Here is a 14,965-nt window from a genome sequence, read left to right as displayed (position 1 = left end):
TGCTCGGTGACCCTTAGCTCACCCCTATCAATTGCATTAGCATTGAACTTGTCACTTTAAATTAGAAAGGTGACAAAAGTTTAAGAAGGTTACAACAGATTTAATCCTCCACACAAAAGAAAACTATCACTGAATTATATAAGACGTTATCTCCCTCGCCGTCCAGTTTTAGTGATCATATATCGAGGACTGTCTTGCAGAAAGTTTGCTTTCATGAGGATGAAAAGACGTAAGCTCCAAAAGCGGGTGGGAAGCGACCTGCGTTGCCATTACAGTGCATGCCCGTCGGAGTTAGTGCTTGTCTGTGAGGGTTTGCTGGTTCAAGGAAAAGCAAGTGCGTGATGTGTGTCAAAGCTGTCACTCATTGCTCCATTTGCAGGCTGAAGCGTCCCAAGTCACCTTCCCGGGACACTGCCCACGTGGTCAGTAGGCAGGAGAGAGAAGCAGGTCCCTGCTCGCATTGTGATGTCATCGCAGAGCATATCCATGTCTATATTTATAAGAAGGCAGAGGTTAAAGTTTTAGAATAAGACTTGAGTCACGTCCACGGATCAGACTCTGCGTCCCCTAGTGTCTGGGATAAGGCTTCTTCACCTGCCAATTGTTTGAAAAGTGCTCTCCCACGGACCAGCTGTGCTCGTACATCTGTCTCTCCAGATCTCTTTCCACTGAGTGGCATTTTGAGCAGTCTTGACCAATGGAAAAGTCACACACAGTCTCAGTTAAAATTTTTAAAAGCTGCTTTGTTGACATTTCCTCCCATTGAACCCATCGGTTATTTAGCCAAATGCGTACAAACCCCCTGGGTTGGTGGACGTGCAGTTACGTGGAGCTTAGGAAGCTGCTGGATAAGCACGTACCTGTCTGAACGCGGTGCTCAGCGGAGGTCAATAGTGCACCGTGGGGTGAAGTGTTTCGATGCAGGGGAAGAAAGTGTGATGGGACACCCTTGTGGGGACATGGGCCGTCGGAGAGACTGAGTGGCAGGTGGAGGCACAGGTGCTCAAAGGCGTCTGTCCGTGCACAGCCCTGTCTTTGGTGAGTCGGCACAGCCCAGCCATTCCCAGTCCTTGGGACAGCTCTGCGTTGTGGGGACGCTTCTGTAGGAGTCGCCTGCGCTTGGCTAAATGCGAGGCTTCTTCTCATCTCATGATGTGGGCTGGACGTTGTGCGGACCCGCGCCATTGTTTCACTGAGAAAATGAGTCTGGGCTTAGTACCGTTTTGATTTAAGACACCATTTCCAGTGGGGTAACTTACCCTGAGATCTAAATCGACGTCAGTTATGGCCATGCAAATTCCCAATCTATTTTTCAAATGTCAAAACTCTGAAAAACTAAGAGTGAAGAACCCAGCATTGAGATTTCCAATTCCATAAGACATTCAGATGTAAACATGAGTCTTCTTCACAAATATTCCCCTCCCTCCCTGTCCCTCCTTCTCCCCTCTTTCCTTTCCTTTCCCCTCCTCCCCTCTCTGACCCATTCATGCCGCTCTCCTTCCTCCCTCTCTCCTTTCCCTCCCTCTCTCCTCTGCCTCTTCTATGCCCTTCACCCTTCCTCCCCCAGGTAGGGAGCTAGTGAAAGAGCTGTGAACAGTCTTCACTTTTCCACAGGCTCTTCTGGTGACTGTCCTGCACACGAGTGTTTGAAAGCCACTGATGTAGAATGAAGTTGTCACACAGTCACTTATCCTCCTATTTTCCTAAGGGAAACAGGGCCAGGAGAAGCCTATGGCCCTGTGCCTAGCAGTTTGGGGACTTGCTTCTCTGTGATCGTGGACATTTACTGTTATATTAAATCTCCTAGTTTAATTGCAGATTTTAGCCGGACAATTGGAAGTGTCATCTATTTGATGAGGAAAGTATTTAGGCCAGATTTGAATTCTGAGTCTTAATGAAAGATCCCACTCACTGAGATTTATTTTCAAAGTGATTCAATGAATTACAAATGACTGTTTAATGGAAAAATCACATATGATATTTTTTACCCTAATCACATAATAGTTAGAAAATCAGTTACCCTCAGATGATATCTAAAATAAAAGTAAGAATAATAATTATTGCTCTTGTTATACTAGCAATATCTATTGACACTTTTAAATACATATTATGTGCCAGATACTTTTCATTACTAGAATCTCCACATTGAGACCATGATCGATATTATTTGTCTGTATTTTCAGATGAGAAATTGAGGTCTAGAGAATTTCAGGAAGTGGCCCAAGGCCCCAGATTTAGCAGGTAGCTTCACGGGAATTTGAGTCCTATCCTATCTCTTTAATAAGTTTTTCACTTTCATTGCGTGAAACTTTTCCTCAATGATTATAAATTATATACACTACAGTTTCCCACAAGGGCTGGTCTACATTACGTGCATCCATCTATGAAGAAAACTTCATATGTACAAAGAGATAAGGTTTTTATTTTATCGCACATGGTAACTTATTCATTTAGCAAATACTGGCAGAGGCCCTAATTTGTGCCAAAAATTGCCAAAAGGAAATACGTGTCAGCTTTGGGTTGGATGGTTTACAGCTAATTTGCAATGGGTCCGGGTGTGGGCAGCCTTGAGCACAATGGTGCCCATTCATAAAGAAACAAACTGGTGTTGATACTATGGCTCAAAATGAATAGTGTGGTCACGTGTGGTGGACGGGAAGTGCTCAACGAGCCTCCGTGGGTGGGGAGGGGAGGGAGCCCTGACGTGTAGCATTTGCTGGTCCCCACGGTGGAAACTTCCTATGTGACCTGTTTCCAGTCACAGAGCCACAGCCCTGACCAGGGAGTGGGTGGAGATAGGAGTGACGTGCATGCAGCCCCAGCAGCACAGCACGGGGTAGTTACTGGGATCATAGCACATGCTTATTAAATACAGCCTGACCACCTCCCTGGCCTTCAGGTTTGTCATATCTGTGATGGGACTTGAGGGATTCTGAGTCTTGCTAATTCCAAGTGCTATGCTTTAATCATTGCAGAGCTGCTGTGATCGTTCCAACAGCACTCAGAAGCTAAATCAATCTGTTATTTAGAAAGAATCTGCTTCAGAAAAGTGTCCATTATTCCACCAGGAAAAATGTCGGCACTTTTCTCTGGGCTGTCATGATCTTCAACACATAGCTCTGGGCCCAGATTTGTTTCCTTTCTTTTCTCTTCCTACAAAAGATATAGCTGGGCTTCATGATAGCAGGAAAAGGGGAGGGGAGGGGAGGTAAAAATGTGGAGTAGCCATCATTATAATTCATGCTAACACATTAACTCAAGCAGAGAGTGATTAATTTGGTTTAAACAAACTAGTTCCACCCAATTACAAATGTGTTAAAAGCAGGCAGTGGAGAGTGATGATTGAGTCTAAATATATAACAGATGAAACTGTGCAAAACTGTAGCGATGACTCATAAATATAAAACTTCAGAACAATTGTAACTTCTTCATTATGCCACAATAAAAAAAGAAAAGTTATTGGTAATTCTTGTATTATTTAACAACAACAAAAAGGGGTCACAGTGAGTCTTCCATGCAGAAACCAGAGAGCAGGGTCTAATTTCTTCCACATCGAGGAGACTCCTGTTCACCCTCCAGCATTAATGTTCTCTCAGCTGAAACTACCTCCAAAATGATGGTCCAGATTCCCCTTCTTTATGACTCTATGGAGAGTCCAAGTCTAACTCAATTAGATAAAAATAGCCATTGCTCTGCTCTAATAGGACCCCTGTGATTACAAAACAAAATATACATCAGTCACATTAAAGGTTCTGGAGGGTGGGAGGGGGGGGTAGATCGATGTTTTGCCTGCCTCCCCTTTTCTCCTTTGAAAGTTTAGTGGCAGAACAATGAAAGAACGTGAGTGTCTGGCACCACTGGCTACCATCAGCAGTCCTCTCCATCTTTGGTCTTCAGGGGTGTTATTATTTTTTCATGGAAAATCATCGAGTCAGAAAGTAACACTCCCAGTAGAGAAAGGTCCAGGATGAGGGGAGTGATGGAAACTGGCAGTGGTCACCTTCAGACACACAAGCATGCTCACACTTTCTTTTCATTTGCTCTCTGTTGGAGAAAATTAATTTTTGTTCTGTTATAGGACAGTAACTTTTACTAGCAGAGTGGTTTTGGCTATGCTAAATCTCACCCTCCTTTTCAAAGGAGGCAGGAAAAAAAGAGGGACTTTATGCACATTGAGAAACAGTAAGTTTCAATCTCGTCTCTCTCACCCTCTGGTGCTGGTTTTGTGCTACTCGGTCAAGGCTGGTGCCCCCAGAATTAGCTTTTCCCTGTGGTCTTTGCGGGACTCTTTATTTGGTTATTCAGCCATCAATAAACTCTGATGACTACACACACACACTCACACACTCACACAGACACACACACACACACACACACCCCAGACACTGGCTGTGATTTCTGGACTTGACCTTATTATCTCCGTGACCTTGAACCAGATATCCAAAACATTGCTGAGTTCCATTTCCTGATGTGCAAAATGAAATAACACATGTTACCCAATTCATAGGATTTTTAGTAAGTTCCAGGAGGTAATGAAACTGCAATGCTTAGTAAAGTTGCTGACATCAGCACCTAGGAGACTCACTGTTATTAGTAAACCCCATTTACAAACATAGCTAGTGACTGAGGTAGGTGGAAGCCAGCAGTTAGGTGGGATGATTAGGCTTGTTTAATGATGGTTACACACACACACACACACACACACACACATTCCGCTTGTGATCTGAGACTGTTTCTTTATAATTTGGTTTTGTTCCACACAGTGCTCAGAACTGTTATTCACACAGGGGATCAAGAAATATTTGTTGAAAGAACAAATTCAGTTTTTTTAAAAAAATAATAATAATAATAAAAACCTCACTAGTTCTTTTTCTTAAAAAAAAAAAAAGTGGTAAAATTTCTCCCTGAATTTAATTATTAGAAGAACTTTTACTTCATCAAAACCTACAGGGCTTGGCAGAATGATTTAACTTGGTAAGTGGAGGATGAATTGGGAAATCTGTGTAATCAAGAGTCTGGTTCGTATCATGCTAAGACTAATATTTCACCTAGGATTTTTTATAAACCTGTCCAATTTTAATACAGTATAGATAATTACATATATATTTTAAGTCATGGTTGATGAACATCATCGCCCCCTTAAAACTATAAACTTCCATGTCACACACTATGCGATTTTAATTCTGAAAGAAAATGTTCGTATGATGACTTCTAGATTTGAAATAGCAGCACACTCTGAGATATTCATGCACAACTGTTGATGCAGTTGGTGATTTTTCTGGGTTTAAGGCCAATTAGTATCAAGAGATAATATGATACAGTCAATAGAGTTCATCTTAAAATCTTCTGAACCAACTGGTGTGCCTGAGTCGTGCCAACAAACGTGAGCATCAATACATCTGGTCGCTCTGTAGATCTCTATAATCCATCTCATTTAGGAATCACGCTTTTCCCGCTAATAAATCCCGTAATATGAAACTCTGAAGGATAGCCCACAGTAGAGGATTATCTTTTTAAAAGTCTTGATCGTGTTTTTAAATATCACTTTCATCAATGTTTAGGTTTAGAGCCAATCTCATTACCAATTCCTGTGATTTAGTGCAGCAATTTAGTTACAAATATCTGTGGCAAGAAAGAAAAGATGCAGCGGAAGTGGAGAATGCTACACTGTAACTTTACAGTGTGTCCAGACAACATCAGGACATGCCATGGGGCCCAGTGTTTCCCGAACGTGAATGTGCACTGGGACACTTGGGGGTTTTATTAAGATGCAGATACCCATTTGATGGCAGGGCTGGGGCCTGAGGGTCTGTCCCACGAAGCTCCGAGGCTTTTCATGTCTGGATTACACCCAAAGTAGCAGAATCTAAGAGATTAGGATTAGAAAGTAGAGTTAGAACATAAAAGCATGAGAAAAGATTTCCCATGACATCAAAGTCAGAATGCATGGTGTCCAGTCCACGTCAACTTGATTTGCTTATTTAATCATTTCTTCCCAACATATTGGTGAGTATAAATAGTGGGCCTGGAATGTTAACTCCTAACCTCCTCCTCTGGTTGTTGTGATCCTTTAGGGAAATGGGAAGATTTCCTGAAAGGCCAGAGGTTCCTCTGGAAAGCAGACCCACAAGCTGACTATGACCTCAGGAGGGAGGCGGGAAAAGCACATCCTACTCTGAAGGTAACTTTTTATAAAGATGTTATACATTGGTACAAATTATCACTTTCATATCATTGCCAATATCCTCCAAAATCTGTCTCCTCGTATCACCATACCAAACCACATCCCATTATAAATAGAAACAAAACTAAGGCTTTTGCCTTATTACATACGTAGCTATATGTGGAGAAAAGTGTAAATTATAGGGAAAAAAAGGTAAGTCTGTTATCTAAGCAAAGGATGTCTGTTTTCCTTAGGATTCTTTTGGTTGCAAACAATGAAAAGTCACCTGTGTTCAATGTAAGAATGGAAGATTTAGAATAAGGATGTTGGGGTCATCAGGAGTGGACTGGAATAAGGGACTGGACGGCTGCAGAGAATCATGGAAATACTCTGTGTTTTTTATTGTTTCTTTCTGCGCATGTGACTTCTTTTGTCTCACTGACTGCCGCTTTCCCTGCTACCTACTCGGGAGTGGGAAGTAGCCAGTGGCTTCAGCTGCTATCTGACTTCTTCCAGAAAACGTCCAGGGGGAGACTAGCCTCTTTATCTTAATTCACAGTTTGCAGGGAAGGGACTTTGATGGCTTAAGCAGAGACAATGTCATCCAATTCTAAATCAATGAACTGCAGTTAAGGGATTTGATGCCATCTACCCTCAGCTGTCCAGTGACAGCATGTGGTGGGGACGGGTTGGATACACTCTGCAAGGAAGAGACGGACAAATAGCACGCACTGTCCAGCATAGGTGGGGACGCTTGAAGGCCGACTTGCTGGCGTTCTTTCAACCACGTCCCAGCCGGCAGCAGCCACGCCCTATAGGTGGCACTGACCTCAGCTCCCAGACGCTTCTGAGGTGCTTAAGCCAGTTACGGCAATTCTACATACAGCCCTTACCAATGACTGGCTCAAGAACGGAGGTTCTGAGAAAATTTGGGTCAATAAGATGAGAGGAGGTTTCCTGGGGATGCCTGCAAGAGCTTCTGCCTCACTCCTAAGACCAATCAGGGAAGCCAGCCTACAGGCCAAAGGGAAAACTGTAGGTACAATAAAAGGTCATTCCCTAAAAATGTCCTAGCCGATATTGAGCGCAAACCATCTGATCTTCTTTTACTCATTTGTTAGTTCAAAAATAACTCACCATGTTTCACATCTCTTCATATATTAATATGCCTCTTGATGACTCGGCAGTAACTGAAAGCAGCTGGTACATGGCACCTATAGTAGCTTGTTGGAAACAATTCTGAGGGCAGGTTTCTTAACCCATTTTTCAAAGGGTATCAATTTGTCTCAGAGTGTTGTTGACTCAGATTACACACGGAAATCAGTAGATACGTCTGGCCAAAGCAGACAAACAGAGGACGAGCTCCTTCACAGTTTCCATCATGTAACAACCAAACGAAAAAGTGAAACATCCTAGCCCACATATGCGTCATCTTAGAAAGGAATCAGTGGTTTGATCAAATGTTCCACTCTCCCTCCCTTCACGCTGACTGATGGTTTGGGCCCTGAGAGAGCAAATTCTGACTGTATTGTTGATAAATGGAAGGTAGTTACTATGTCTTATAAGGTAGTTTATATGTTGATAAATGTGTAGTAGCTTGTCTGTCCTTGTAAGGACAGACAAATACAGTCAACACATATAGGCTATACTAAAACATTAGATACAATGGATGGGGGCGGAAAAGATTCTAGACAGTCCATATTATTTCAACAGTTCATGAAACCCTAGGTTTTGTTTGTTTGTTTGTTTGTTTGTTTGTTTTTTACTCTAAGTTAGCTATTGAGAATCTAGAGAGTTTTCAATAGCATATAATATTTTCAAAAATTCACCTTTAAAATAAATGTATACTATGTTTTAAGATTTTTTGCTTCTTATTGCAATACCGGAGCCCCAATAATCAGCTGAGCGACAACACTCACCTGAATCCCTTTTTATTATGACAGGTGATAATGAAAATAGCCAACATGTCATGTGTCTACTGTATACTGAATTGTGAGCTTTTAACTTTACCTGTATTATCTCATTCTAACTCATCAAAGCACCATGCAATAGGAGCTGTTTAATCCCATGTTCCAGACGAGGCCAGTGAAGGTGACCCGCCCAAATCACACAGCTGATAAAAAGCACAGCTCAGATCCCAATTCGTGTCTGTCTGTGTGACACTAACATCCAAGCCCTTAACCACTAGTAGATACAGCTACCAATTATTTCATAGACTCTAAATACCCTTCAGAAATACTTGGGCTTCATTCCTAAAGAGGTCACAAAATTAATACGGCTGTTAGTCACCAAAGTTTACTGAAGGTCACAGGTAAAGGCTGTCACTCTCCTCTTTTGAAAAGCAAGTTGTTCCTTCAAAATCCAGGTGGACCTGGGAGGGAAAGAAGCAAAGAGGTTTCAGTCTACCTTAACTGATTGCCCGGCATCGACCCTGTAAATTTCACAACGCTCGTGCTCAGCCTACCTGAACGTGAACTCTCAATTTTTAGTCCTTATTTTCTACAAGTTTATAAGTTACACCAACAAGTATTTTATTGGCCATGGTAGTCACATAAATTTCAGGCAAGCTCAATTCTTTTCAGTGCACTTCTTCCAGGAATGCTAGGTTTATATACTAGAATGATTTTGTTTACATATGTGATGTGTGTGTGTGTGTGTGTGTGTGTGTGTGTGTGTGTGTGTGTTAGACAGGAAAGAGGCTGGGGGTGATGGGCAATGTCATGTATAGTCACTTCAGAAAAATTCATCCTTCAACTAACTTCTAATGCTCAAACGACTCAAAAATGACAGAAATGCAGAGGAATTATTGATATGACAATCCTCCACTCTTGATCCTTTGACCTTATCTCTGTTATTAGATTTCTTCTAATAGGTTTTTTTTAATCTTTATTTTCAGAGTGATAAAGACATAGAGAAACATAAATGTATTTCTTTCCAGTCCCTCAGTTTGGAAATACTAGTCCGATCTTTAAACAGCATTAAAAATGTAAATTGGTCTCAGAGTCAGAATATCCACGTGTGACTTTTCACTTCAAAGCATTACCTTTGTGACTTTAGGCAAGTTATTTAATAGTACAAACCCTAGTTTTCTGAGATCCTAATAATACTCCCTCATAAGTTGATAGGATTATTTGAGATAACAATGTAAAGGGCCTAGAATTTATGTGATGTGTATTTATTTATTTTTTAATATACTGTGCACTTGTTACTAAAAGATTCTGCTTGAATTGAAAGACCCAGTTTTCCAAGGTTCACAAGCGTTTCTTTTTTTCCTGGATAAGAAGAGGACTCTACCGCAGAACATCTCTCGTGAGTACCATTGTTGCAGGTTTAAAGTTGCAGGTTTAAAGTGTTTAGGCTACTAGATTGTAACGATGGCAGATCTCCACGCTGGTTTCCTCAAAGTTGACTCAGTGAGCATTTATTAAAACTGACTCCATGTATGGCGATCTACGCGTGGTCCTTAGCCACGGGCAACTGGAACCTGATGCCTGGAGATACTCGCTCATGTCCTGAGGCATTTTAGGGCATTGCAGTTTGGGAGACGGGGAGCTTCTAATGGACAGAGGTCATGGGCACAGCTACGATCTCCCCATGTGCAGTCGCGTTCCCGTAACAAATGATTGTCCTATCAGAAGTGTCAGTAGTGCAGGGCTTGAGAAATCCTACACTGCAGTAATCCCTGGTGGGGAGAGGGGACAGAAAGCAGAACTTGAGTTTGTTTCTGTTCGCAAGGAACCTGTAGTGTATTCTGGAAAGAAACATGCATGCTTGGTAGAGTTAGAGAGTACAAGACAAAAACGGGTAACGCTGGCTACTTTTGCTCTGGGATATTACCAGGCGGTGTATTGAATGCCCTTCATGTATTATTTTATTCAGTCAGTAGGGTAGAGTTCTATTATGATCCCTAGTTTATTGATGAAGAAACAGACATAGTAACGTTGCAGAGTTTGCCCAAAGTGAGGCAGCTGATAAGTTTTGGAGCTAGAATTAAAGCCTGTCTCTCTGATTTCAGAGCCAGAGTGAAATTCTTAAGCTATAAAGAATCACGTGTAACTTATGGTCAAGGTGACTTGCTGAGCTCAAGCTCTGATACATCTCTGTTGCTTTAAAAGCATATAGATGTTAAATAAGCAAAAAGAGAGAAAACCATAAACATGTGGAGTTAACCCTCATCATTCATGCATTTTGTTTGTGCGAGTTGGCCTGCTGCTGAAATGTATCTGACTCTAAAACCAATAGTCACAATGCTTTGTGCTCACTGCACAAAGCAGGGAAACAATGGAAGCCCCAAGCGATGCACTCGCTGAGGTCAAACAGGGTGACGCTCTCTTCTTCTTTCAGCTCTCCTACTGTAAACAAGTGTCCTTTTATGGCATATTTTTCAGTTTTGTGATATCTTCAGGTGATTTCATTGTTTAAAACAGCCCACGAGCACAGTACCAAAGTGCTCTGTAGGGTTCCTAAGGGCCAGAGGTCACGAAGTGCCCAAAGGAGGAAAAACACTTGGTCAGATGAGCTTTGTCCAGACAGGAGTCCTAGTTCCCTTGGCCTTGAGTCCATCATAGACACAGCCAATGGAAGAAAGAACGGTAAGCTGGACTTCATCAAAATGAAAAGCTTCTGCTCTGCAAATGACAAGGTCAACAGAATTAGAAGAAAAACCATAGAGTGGGAAAACAATATTTGCAAAAGTCACATAAAGAACTATCATTCCAAATATACAAAGAAGTCTTAAAACTCAACCATCAGAACACAAACAACCTAGTTAAAAAGTGGGCCAAAGAACTTTACAGACACCTCAACAAAAAGGGTATACCAGTGACAAATAAGCATACAAAAAGATGCTCACATCATATGTCATCAGGAAAATTAAAATAAATTAAAACGAGGCCATTACACACCTACTAAATCCAGAGCACTGACAACACCGAGTGCAGGTGGGGATGTGGAGCAGCAGGAACTCACACATAGTCATGGGAATGCAAATGGCGCAGTCACTCTGAAGACAGTTCGGTGGTTTCTTACCAAACTAAACGTAGTCTTACCACACGACTTAGGAACAGTGCTCCTTGTTATTTACCTAAATTAACTGAAAACTTACATCCACGCCAAACCTGCACATAGATGTTTATAGCAGCTGTATTCCTAATTGCCAAAACTTGGAAGCCACCAAGATGTGCCTCAGTGGGTGATGGATACATAAATAAACTGTGATCCATCCAGACAATGGGATATTATTCAGCGCTGAAAAGAAATGCACTGTGAAGCCATGAAAAAACATGGCAGAACCTTAAATGCATAGAATAAGCAGAAGAGCCCAGCTGCAAAGGCTATACACTGTACGATCCCAACCTTACGGCATTCTGGACAAGGAGAAACTGTGGGGACAAGAAGAAGCACAGTGATTGCTGAAGGAGTTGGGGAGGGGTGATCAGGCAGAGCACTGAGGATTTGGGGAGAGTGAAAACACTCTGTATCACCTTATAGTGATAGATACATGTCATTACACATTTGTCTAAACCCACAAAATGTACAACACCAAGAGTGAACCCCAATTTAAACTATGGACTTTGGATGATGATGACTTGTCAATGTAGTTTCATCCTTGGTAACAAATGCAGCATTTTGATGAGTGATGTTGATAATGGAGGAGGCCGTGTGTGTGGAGGGGGAGGGGGTGTATGGGCAGTCTCTGTCTAAAAAATAAATTATTAAAAAAAACAGAAGTTAAGTTATTGATGGTCTCACCATTTGGTCATGATGGCGCCGGCAGGTGGAAACGGTTTGCTGATATCAAGGCCCTAGATTTGTAACACTATGCTTCTCTTTGCTGAAAGTCAAAAGGCCCATACATTTGCACTCGTTCTATGAAGAACAGCCCTTGAGGAAACACGTTTTGCGTCCAACGGCAATACTAGAGAGGGAATGGCCAAGAAAAGACATTTACTGACTTAAATCAAGTATATTTTACCTCCAATCAAGTTTGACTAGTGATGTAGAAATGATGTGAGAACTGAATTGTACAGATCAAAAGGAAGTCAGACAGTACCTACTTTAAGTCCACTTAAGAATAGAACTCTTATTTTTATCACAGCAATTCCAATTCACGACTTTCCATAAAGAAAAGGCAGACAACAGTCGTGATGAACCTCAGCTATTTTTATACATTTTTTTCCACCAAAAGATCCAAATTGCCCATCCCCTTGTCAGATCTTTCAAAGCCTTCCAACAGGTTCCTCACTGGCAGAAATATCTTTCTGCAAAGCTTAATTTATCTACTTGATTTGCATATAGCTCATAGATGTCTTAAGTCATACATATTATTATTGCAAAATTTCTTAATGATAGAACACTTCTCTAAGACAATTGAAAATTCACTGAGTTGTCCACATGACCCCAAAATGTCATCCATCATACACAAGATATGACTTGTATATGCATAAGCAGATAGACCCAATGGACCACTCATTTGTTCATCTACAGCTAATACAGCTGCTGCTTGAGTTACATCCTGATAAACCCATCATAAGGTGAAAATATCACAAGTTGAAAGTGCATTTAATATACCTAAGCTACCGAGCATCATAGTTTAACCTACCCTACCTTAAATGTGTTGAAAACACAATATCCAAAAACCACCGGCAACCCAGTTCACTGTAGAGCATGGGTTGTTTACCCTCGTGATCACGTGGCCAGCTGGCACCTGCCCTGCCCAGCACCACGAGAGAGTTCTAGCCTGGGAGATCAAAGTTCAAAATTTAAAGTACGGTTTCTGCTGACTGCATATTGCCATTATCCCATCATAAACTCAAAAAATCATAGGTAGAACCATTGTAACTCGGGGATCATCTACACTTAATCAAAGTCCACAGTTTATAGAATTAAGAGCCTTGGGAAGGGATATTTTTATAACAACCATAAGCATCCAATAACAAAGCAAATAAACTCTAGAGCTAGAAAGTCAATAAAATTGCTTGCTTGAAGTTCACTGTGACTTATATTTAAGCAGTCGGAAACTATCTATCACATGAGTTACCATATGTGCCCCTTATTACAAGAGAATGTGACACAAATGAAAACTGTTTTTCACATGCAGTAGAAGAGAAGTTTACTATATGAAAACAATAACAGACCACGAACATGGTTTATATATTGAAAGGGTAAATATTGGTGTGTTGTTTTTTTAATGTTACTTAAGAACTGTGGTAAATGCACATTTATTACAAAAATTTCAATAAAAGTATTGGTTTGCTATGCACAGGCTTTCAGCATAAAATCTGTTTTTGAAACTCAACATTAAATGAAGGTTGAAAACACTTATAAATGCAATCATTCATAAGAAAAGTATAGTGCGAATGTGAAGGGAAAGGATGAGAATACTTGTAAGTGCCTAAATATCCACATAGGCGCCATAATGGAAATGTTGAAAGTGAACGGACACCTTAAGATGCTTAATCATAGAGCTGGGAGGACTATGGGTGGAGCTGGACCCCTTGTTAACGCTCCAGTCTAACTTCCTGTTGAAGTCTGTGGTAACTTCAGGGGGAGGGACGCAAATAAAGGGGGGGCCATGTCAGGGGCCCCTCCTTCTTCCCACACGGGTGGCCGGTGGGCAAGGCCTGTGGGCAAGACCAGGGAGTGTGCACTGCCCTCCTTGGTTCTGTTTCTTTTTCTTTTTGCAAATAAACCATTTTCCTTTGGTGGGTTATCTGGAGGATCATTTGGCCAGTTGACATAAGTCACACACAGTAAAGTGTGGCTCAGACCATTTCACCCCTGTCCTTCTAGACATGCTCAGTGCTCTCACCCCACATGTATCTGAAGTAATGCGTTCAATCCCTCCATCATTGACTCACCGAATACGTACGGAGTGTGTGACACAATCCAGGGACAGAGTAAAGTGCAGATCTGTACACGTGTCAGGACCTGCAGGGGATGAAACAAGGCAGCACCTGAAGAGCCGTCGGGCAGATCTCAGAGGCGGGCAGAGCTGTGTGGGCCAGGAGGTGGGGAGATGCCCCAGGCTGAGACCTGCAGGCGAACACAGCAGGGGAGGGCCAGGCCCAGGGAGTGTGGGGAGCGGGAGGTGGCTTCTCACCTGGAGACGCAGTGAGCTGGCGAGGGGAGCTGCTAATGCGACATCTGCCTTCTCTCGACTGCAGGCTGAAATGCCACCCTTCCACGAGCGATGGCTTCCTGGGAGTCCCTCGTTCTCCAAGAAAAGTACCTTGGAAAATCGGATCCTCCATATGAAACCGAGGTCTCAGCACAGAGCAATATGCAGTCGTCAGATCTTCCAAAGGAGACCGTTTGGACCCGGCTTCTGTGACTCACAGAGCAACTTGTTCTCCCACACACGGAACAACAGAGAAAGTTTGGATATTTGGCTTTTCTGGAGTTATCTTATATTCACTCCAATTTTCCATGGGAACCAACAGTAACCCACACCAAATACACACACACACACACACACACACACACAGAAAACACCTCCACAAATTGTCTGCTCTGCATCTCAGATTTCCTGCAGCCAACACCAACATCTGGCTTGGGCAGACCCGAACCACCTATCTCTTTACAAGGACAGGGAGTGGGGTCGGCTTCCCGCTGCACTGGGCCCCAGGCTCTGAGTTACCCACACTTGAGTTAATGGTCTACTGTCATCATCTTTATATTCCTCATGCGTTTTGAACAAGGAGCCCTGGGTCTTCATTTTGCACTAGGACTTCCAAATTATATGATCGATCATGGGAGAGACAATGGGGACAGGAATAAATCTAGACTGTATCAGGGACCAAG

The 14,965-nt window shown here is 42.2% G+C and overlaps 1 long non-coding RNA gene across 1 annotated transcript; it reads right to left on the bottom strand.

Moving 5' to 3' along the window:
* Positions 1-2,033: 2,033 nt before the first annotated feature.
* Positions 2,034-14,508, bottom strand: LOC141567142 (uncharacterized). The gene is made up of 5 exons (XR_012489540.2): positions 14,265-14,508; positions 14,023-14,092; positions 11,915-12,080; positions 8,453-10,791; positions 2,034-5,866 (listed from the first exon to the last, which is right to left on the bottom strand). It is a non-coding gene; the product is annotated as an uncharacterized LOC141567142 (long non-coding RNA).
* Between the last annotated feature and the right edge of the window lie 457 nt (positions 14,509-14,965).

Source organism: Rhinolophus sinicus, chromosome 5 (genome assembly GCF_057876585.1).
Source record: "Rhinolophus sinicus isolate RSI-liver-muscle chromosome 5, RSI-T2T, whole genome shotgun sequence".
NCBI lineage: Eukaryota > Metazoa > Chordata > Mammalia > Chiroptera > Rhinolophidae > Rhinolophus > Rhinolophus sinicus.
Note: the sequence above shows the minus strand (reverse complement) of the source record. Positions and strands in the feature narration are given on the sequence as shown.